The sequence below is a fragment of the Leucopleurus acutus genome (genome assembly GCF_964270905.1).
Source record: "Leucopleurus acutus genome assembly, chromosome: 15".
NCBI classification, from domain to species: Eukaryota; Metazoa; Chordata; class Mammalia; order Artiodactyla; family Delphinidae; genus Leucopleurus; species Leucopleurus acutus.
The window spans coordinates 67,270,696-67,279,367 of record NC_139157.1 but is presented as its reverse complement, the minus strand read 5'-3'; the positions used below and the strand labels follow the sequence as shown (position 1 = coordinate 67,279,367).

The window sequence follows — 8,672 nt, the reverse complement described above, 5'->3', positions numbered from 1 at the left end:
GTACGCCGTTCAGCTCTGAGTACGTTCATTCAAGTGTTTATTGAGCACCTGCTATGCACCAGGAACTATTTTAGGTGCGTTTTAGAGCAACGAACAAAAGAGGCCAAGTCCCAGTCCTCAGAGAGCTTACATCACATCGATGAGTGAAGACCAGACAATAAAAGAATGAACAAATGCATACATGGTGTAGAGGGAATCAATGAAAATGCAGAGGGAATTAAGCAAATTTAAATTATCCTCTTCACGTCTCTCCAAACATATCCATCCTCTTCTGGTTATCCTCCTGCCTTCACATTTGCTCCTGTGGTCAGTACAGCCTGTTACCAGGACTGTAGCCAGGTGACTTGTAATTGTTAGTAGCACCCCTTTTCAGAAGTGGTCGCTTTTGGAGGGTAGATAATATGGTCACCCTACCTAGCCCACAGCGGTCTCAAAGGCTGTGAGAGTTTACCAAAGTCGGCAAATGCTTCTGGAAGAGTGGCCATTCATTCAAAAAGTGATTGCTATGGCAAAGCAAGCTCAGGCCTGGCCTGGGAATATAAGGGGTGGGTGAGGGCCCCCCATTCTCAGGAAGCTTACAGTTTGGCAGAGGAGGCAGACTCGAATTATGGCACTAATAAACACACAAACTAGGCTAAGGGCTATGAAAAGAGCTACATGCTGCTAGAAGGGTACCTTATGGGGCTTGGTGAGCAGGCCTAGAGGGTCACTGAACTTTTCCCTGAGGAGTGTTGGAGAAATATTTGAAGAATGAAGAGGAGAAATCCATGCACTGGAACAGCATGTGCAAAGGCTTTGAGGCAATACAGGAAATGAAAGGAGGCAAACAGGAGCGTCAGGCTGGAGAAGAACAGGAAAATGAGGCTGGGGAGCAGGATGAGTGTATGATAGGGAAGTTTGGAATGCTGACCATATGGGTTTGCAAGGGCTCTTGGAACAAATTACCACAAACTCAGTAGTTTAAGCTGATAGAAACATATTCTCTCACAGTTCAGGGGGCCAGAAGTCTGAAGTCCAGGTGTTGGCAGGGTCACACTCTCTCCAAAGGCACTCGGAGGGATCCTTCCTTGCTTCTTCTGGTCCCTGGTGCCTCCGATCTCTGCTTCCGTCTTCATGCGGCTTTCTCCTCTTTGTCTTACGAGGACACTTGTAATTTTTTTGGTTTTTTTTGGCTGTGCCACGTGGCATGCGGGATCTTAGTTCCCCCACCACGGCTCAAACCCGAGCCCCCTGAAGTGGTAGTGTGGAGTCTTAACCACTGGACTGCCAGGGAAGTCCCAGGACACTTATCATTGGATTTAGGGCCCACCCAGGTAATCCAAGATGATCTCATCTCAAGATCCTTAATTGTATCTGAAAAGACCCTTTTTCTAAATAAGATCAGGACTTGGCTATGTCTTTTCTGGGGCCACCATTCAACCCACTACACTGACCTTGCAGAGAAAAGAGACTTGGGAGGAGGTGAGAGTTATTAATAAACCTCCCCCCCGACATATTAAGTGGAGTAAAAATTCAGTAGACTCTGTGTAAACCATGAACCTATTTAGTTAAAAATATGTGTATTGGTATGTTCATTTATAAATAGAATTGTTTCTAGGTGGAGGCATTACACTCTGATTTTCACTTCTTACCTTTGGTACTGTCAGATTAATTTATTTTAATTATTTATTTTTGGCTGCATTGGGTTTTCATTGCTGCATTCGGGCTTTCTCTAGTTGCGGTGAGCAGGGTTTACTCTTCGTTGCGGTGCGCGGGCTTCTCATTGCAGTGGTTTCTCTTGTTGTGGAGCACGGGCTCTAGGCGCGAGGGCTCAGTAGCCGTGGCTCACAGGCTCTAGAGAGCAGGTTCAGTAGTTGTGGCGTGTGGGCTTAGTTGCTCCATGGCATGTGGGATCTTCCCTGACCAGGGATCGAACCCCTGCATTGGCAGGCGGATTCTTAACCACTGTGCCACCAGGGAAGCCCCTGTCATATTATTTTTAAATACTTTTTATAATTGGAAAAACCCTACAAAGCTCTTTACAGTTTGAAAAAAGCTTTTATTGGGATATCTGAAAAGACTTAGTGACTAGGTAGGAAGTTTTTTTCCTGTTCCTATTGATAGAAGTATTTGAGGAAAGGAACAAACTGTGGAAGGAGGTTCAATTAGAAACTTGAACTTTAAAGGTAGCTGGAATTGATTTAAAATAAGTTATGGAGCGCACAGCTGTGGAGCGCTGAGCCACGCGTCATGCCCTGCGCTGCCCAGACTAGCGAACAATACAGTCAAGATGGCTAAAGGTGACCCAAGAAACCAAAGGGCAAGATGTCTGCTTATGCCTTCTTTGTGCAGATGTGCAGAGAGGAACATAAGAAGAAAAACCCCGAGGTCCCTGACAATTTTGCAGAATTTTCCAAGAAGTGCTCTGAGTGGTAGAAGACAATGTCTTGGAAAGAGAAGTCTAAATTTAATGAAATGGCAAAGGCAGATAAAGTGCTCTATGATCGGGAAATGAAGGATTACGGACTAGCTAAGGGAGGCAAGAAGAAGAAGGACTCGAATGCCCCCAAGAGGCCACCGTCTGGATTTTTCCTGTTCTGTTCCGAATTCCGCCCCAAGGTCAAATCTACAAACCTTGGCATCTCTATTGGAGATGTGGCAAAGAAGCTGGGCGAGATATGGAATAACTTAAGTGACAGCGAGAAGCAGCCATATATCAAAAAGGCAGCGAAGCTGAAGGAGAAATACGAGAAGGATGTCTCAGACTATAAGTCTAAAGGGAAGTTTGATGGCGCCAAGGGTCCTGCTAAAGTTGCCCGGAAAAAGGTGGAAGAGGAAGATGAAGAAGACGAGGACGAAGAGGAGGAGGAGGAGGATGAATTAAAAAAGGGGCTTCCCTGGTGGCGCAGTGGTTGAGAGTCCGCCTGCCGATGCAGGGGACGCGGGTTCGTGCCCCGGTCCGGGAAGGATCCCACATGCCGCGGAGCGGCTGGGCCCGTGAGCTGTGGCCGCTGAGCCTGCGCGTCCGGAGCCTGTGCTCCGCAACGGGAGAGGCCACAACAGTGAGAGGCCCGCGTACCGCAAAAAATAAAAAAAAAAAAAAATTAACAGAGGCACATACGAATTTATTTCTAATGTTTGAAACTTTACTCCTAAGCCCTGTCTCTGGGGAAACTGCTGGTAACACACTTGTCGTCATTTAGAATCCAAGCGCTTATGATTTCCCCCTCATTTTCCACCTACCTTCACACATCCAGCTGGCTATCTCTTCCCTTTTTGTCACTCTGGAGCATCTATTCCAAATGGTAAACAAGAGAAACACTACCCTCTCAATTTCACCTATAGATTTTTTGGGAAGGAGTGTGAAAGGAGAAAATGACTGTCTCTAGCTTATTTGTAAAGTTTAAAATTTAAGGCTACCTCTATTTCTAATAACCACAGATAATCAAGGCTGGTTTATAAGAACAAACAATGTATTTTTGTTTTTTGCTTTATATATATATATATATATATTTATTTATTTATTTAAAGTTTTGTCGATGTACAACATTATGTTAGTTTCAGGTGTACTACATAGTGATTTCACATTTACATACATTATGAAATGATCACCACAATAAGTCTAATAATCATCTGTCCCCACACAAAGTTATTACAGTATTATTGACCATATCCTTATGCTGTATATTACATCCCTGTTGCTTATTTATTTTATAACTGGAGGTCTGTACCTCTTAACCTCCTTCACCTATTTTGCCCACCCCTCTACCACCCTATGGCAGCCACCCACTTGTTCTCTGTATCTATGAGTTTGTTTTTGTTTTGTGCAACACATATTTGTTATTCTACAGCAAACCTATAATCCACGTGGCTGTATAATGTTACTAACCTTTTTTCCATTTCTTAAATGGGTCAAAGTAGTCTAATTATCAGGTCTGTAATTAAAGAGTCAAATCATGAAAAACTAGTACACTATAATCAGATTAATTAAAGAGTTTTGTTTTTGACTATCATAGCAGACCTGACTGAAAATTAAATTGTACTTGGGTATGCATGAGTGTCTTGAAATTTGTATGATGAAAAGAAAGTACTTTGGAGAAATAAATTCCGGAGTAATGAAGTCAGCTGATATCATCTTATGCTGTGAACTCCCCAACAGATGGTGCTAGCTCACCTCTAGTGAGAGCTCTTCTGGTGTTCCCTCCCTTAAAATGTACCGTGACCTTGATGGTGAAAACTGATGTGATGATTGTAATAGAATGTATTGTTAACCTTCTTCTATTGCCCCTGAACTTTGGCTTTTAAGACCTCATTCTACACAACCCAGTTGGAGAATCTATGGTCGTATCCTCTTGTGAATTTGATTTCTTCCATGGTAGCTATAGGAAATCATTTTAAAGGTCATTTACATGATAACAATGGATATTATTTAACTTTTTCAGAAAAGTCAGTTACAGAAGGCCTTTCACTTTAGGTATATATCCCCCAAAATGACATTGAATCTTGAAAATGTTGGAGGTGGGTGTTTCTTCCTAACTTAATTTGACAAATATTTAGTGACGATCTACTGTATATTAAACATAGTACTAGGAACTGGGGATGAAAATAGAAGTTATGCCTCCTGCTTCTGAAGGACCTAGCCCAGTGTTTCCCAGAGTTAAGTCATTTTTACATATCCTACGAGAATTTTGCCATAATGATGCACTTTGTTACCATTATATGCTTACTATTTTTCTTTATCTCACTTTTATTTTAAAAGAAAAATCTATCATCAATATTAATTTTTCCTAGAAATACAATTGATTTTATGTGTTGACCATTTATCTTTTAAAAATATTTTATTTATTTATTTATTTTGGCTGCGCCAGATCTTCGTTGTGGCACGCGGGATCTTTCAGTTGCGGCATGCAGGCTTCTTAGTTGTGGTATGTGGACTTCTTAGTTGCAGCATGCATGTGGGATCTAGTTCCCCAACTAGGGAATGAACCCAGGCCCCCTGCATTGGGAGCACAGAGTCTTACCCACTGGACCACCAGGGAAGTCACTCATCAATATTCATTTTTAAAGTTTCATAGACAGAAAGTAATCATCAGAAAATATCAAAGAAATATATAAATCTAGCCAATTATTGTTATCTACAAAGTTTTAAGCCTGAGGCCTGCTCTCTCTTAAAAAAGGGAAATTAATCACACAATAATAGAGAGATGTTAAAGCCATAAGCACAAAACTAAAACTTTCTCCCTAAAGTATTAAAAAGGGGATAACTCTCACACTATGCAATTCAATATTTAACGTCATATCAGTGTAACACGTAAAGCCATCTACAGTACCACTAATGGTAAGTGTCCAACATTTTGGGGGACACTCCAGCTAGTGAGAGATGCATGTAAACAAATCATTATTATATAGCTTCATTAGTACTATGTAAAGACATTTGGAATACTGTGTAGGATATGATGGAAACAGATTAGTCCTCTGTAGGGAAAGGAGACTGCAATTTATTTTAGAGAAAATTGATGTTTGAGATATTTATTGAAGGATGAATACAAATTTACCAAGAAATAGAAAAATCAGGGCGTTTCAGAGAAAGTGAACCAGATGAGAAAAGGCACAGTGTGGCGGGAGCAGTATGGTGTGCTGAACTATGGGAGAGGGAAGAATGAATGTTAAAGAGGTTGGAATGGAAACCAGGAGACAAATTTTTAGAGGATCTGTATGTATACCATGCCAAGGAGCTTTGGCTTAATCCTTTTGGCAATGGGACTCCATCACAAGTTTTTAAGCAGGGGATTATGAAGATCAGATCTGGGTTTCATAAGGATGATTCTGACAGAAATGCAGAGCATGAGTTGGAAGGAGTAGTGAAGTAGAAACTGGTATAAGCAGATCAGTTAAAAGGTTCTTGCATGTGATAAGTTTTCTCTCCCTCTTTTCTTTTTTTCATATGTCTGGGAGTACATTCTTTTATTTATTTATTTATTTATTTATTTATTTATTTATTTGTGTTGGGTCTTTGTTGCTGCACACAGTCTTACTCTAGTTGCATCGAGAAGGGGCTACTCTTTGTTGCGGTGCGTGGGCTTCTCATTGCAGTGGTTTCTCTTGTTGAGGAGCTTGGGCTTTAGGCACGTGGTCTTCAGTAGTTGTGGCACATGGGCTCAGTAGTTGTGGCTCATGGGCTCTAGAGCGCAGGCTCAGTAGTTGTGGCGCATGGGCTTAGTTGCTCCGTGGCATGTGGGATCTTCCTGGACCAGGGATCAAACCCATGTCCTCTGCATTGGCAGGCGGATTCTTAACCACTACACCACCAGGGAAGTCCCTGATATGTTTTCTCTTTAAAAAAAAATATATTTCTTAAGTCAGATAGAGAAAGACAAATAGTATATGATCTCACTTACATATGGGTTCTTAAAAAATGGAGCTCACAGATTCGGAGAACAGATTGGTGGTTACCATTTTCACTCAACAAAATGAGTGAAGGTGATCAAAAGGTACAAATCTCCGGTTATAAGAAAATAAATCCTGGGGATGTAATGTGCAGCATGGTGACTATAGTTCACAATACTGTATTATATATTTGAAAGTTGCTAGAAGAGTAGATCTTAAAAGTTCTCATTATAAGAAAACAAAAATTTGTATCTATGTGTGGTAATGCATTTTAACTATACTTTTAGTGGTAATCATTTCACAATATATACATATATCAAATCATTGTGTTATATGCCTAAAACTAATAGTGTTATATATCAAATATATCTCAACTTAAATAATATTTCTTAGCTTTGTTCACTGAAAAGGCTTAGAAACAATGACCAGTCAGTAGCACTCAGCACCCCGAGCACAGACTATGGTCTCTAAATATCATTTTCTCCTCAAAGGAGCCATGACTTTGAATGAGTGGCTAATGTCAGGTCTGGGGCAGGAAATGTACAAGATAAACCCGGAATAACTTGTCACATCAAAAGGAAAGAAGCCATCAAAGGCTTCTGGGGTCCTGTCAAAAGGATTCAAAAGACAATACTAGCTAAAGAAGGGATAATTTGAGTATTGATAATAATAGTAACTGCAACGAATTAAAACATATCAAATATCTGTAAGAGTGCAGGGTCATATGTACACTAAAAAGCAAGTCTAATTGATCACCTTTTAAGCCTAACTTTTCTGTACAAATTTATACCTCAGGGAAACCCAAATGGTTGATGAGGGAAGTTTTCTTTCCCAAAGTATTTCAGTCAGTAAAATAAAGGAGGGGGCTGGGAGGAGGTGGAGTGAATGGGGAGCAAGAGGGGTGGGCTGATGTCCAATCATGTGTGCCTGTACAATGGCATTCGACTCAGAACGAAAGAAGGGGTGACCACCATGGGTGAACCCCAAACACATGATGTTGAGCAAAAGAATCCAGATACAGAAGAATACATTCTGCATGATGCCATTTGTATGAAGTTCAGAAAGAGTCCAAATTAATATATGTCGATAAAAATCAAAGAGATGATTGCCTTTAGGGAGTAGGGTCTCCTGGAAGGGGGAATGAGGGAACTTTCTGAAGGTGATGAAAGTGTTCTATATCTACATTGGCATATTGGTTATACAGGTGTATATAGTTGTCAAAAGTCATCAAAGCGTATACATTTACGGTATGAATACATCACAGAGTGTGTGTGTGTGTGTGTGTATATATATATATATATATATATATATATATACATATTTTTTTTTAATTTTAATTTATTTTTTGGCTGCATTGGGTCTTCATTGCTGCGCGCAGGCTTTCTCTAGTTGCGGCGAGTGGGAGCTACTCTTCATTGCGGTGCGCAGGCTTCTCATTGCCGTGGCTTCTCTTGTTGCGGAGCACAGGCTCTAGGCACGTGGGCTTCAGTAGTTGTGGCTCGCGGGCTCTAGAGCACAGGCTCAGTAGTTGTGGCGCTCGGACTTAGCCACTCTGCGGCATGTGGAATCCTCCCGGACCAGGGATCCAACCCATGTCCCCTGGCTTGGCAGGCAGATTCTCAACCACTGTGCCACCAGGGAAGTCCCCTCTATTTTACCTTAATAAAAATGTTTCAGGACTTCCCTGGTGGTCCAGTGGTTAAGACTGAGCTTCCACTGCAGGGGGCATGGGTTCCATCCCTGGCCAGGGAATTAAGATCTCGCATGCAGCTGAGAAATAAAAAGTTTCATAATTTTTTCTTAATTAAGAAGAGAAGAGGGGTAGTGGGCAGTAATTTTGAGAAACTTTTTAAAGTTGATCTCTCCATTCTCTGGGCCAGCTCCACTGGTGGCCTGCTTAGGCTGCCAGTGTGGGATGTTGCGGGGGTTAAGTAGAGGGATCTCAGAAGTTTTCGTGAGCTGGGAGAGGTGTTGTTACTCCCTAGAGCTCTGTGGTGGGCTTCAGTGCCACGGAAGGGCTTCAAGCCACCACAGAGCTTGGCTTCAGGCATCCTTGGAAAGCCACAAGCAGTGGTGGTGGAGCCATGGCTGGATGATGGGAATCCAGGCCCTGCCCTCTGCAGCCTCCAGTCAGAGTCCATGGTGTGTGCACCTGTCATCGGCTTTTTAGTGGGTCTCATATTTGTTTAGACTTGTCTAGTTGTCTGGAAGCTGGCGTCATGTGAAATGGGAAATGCTGCTTTCACAATGCTGGCTGAAATTTCACAAACATTGGCATAACAAATTCAAGAGAAGTGTCAACTCCT

At 41.8% G+C, this 8,672-nt stretch overlaps 1 pseudogene across 1 annotated transcript; it reads left to right on the top strand.

Annotated features, from left to right (window-relative positions):
* Positions 1-2,179: 2,179 nt before the first annotated feature.
* LOC309971891 (high mobility group protein B3-like) lies at positions 2,180-3,312 on the top strand (annotated as a pseudogene). Its single transcript has one exon. The product of its transcript is annotated as a high mobility group protein B3-like (transcript).
* The last annotated feature ends 5,360 nt before the right edge of the window (positions 3,313-8,672 follow it).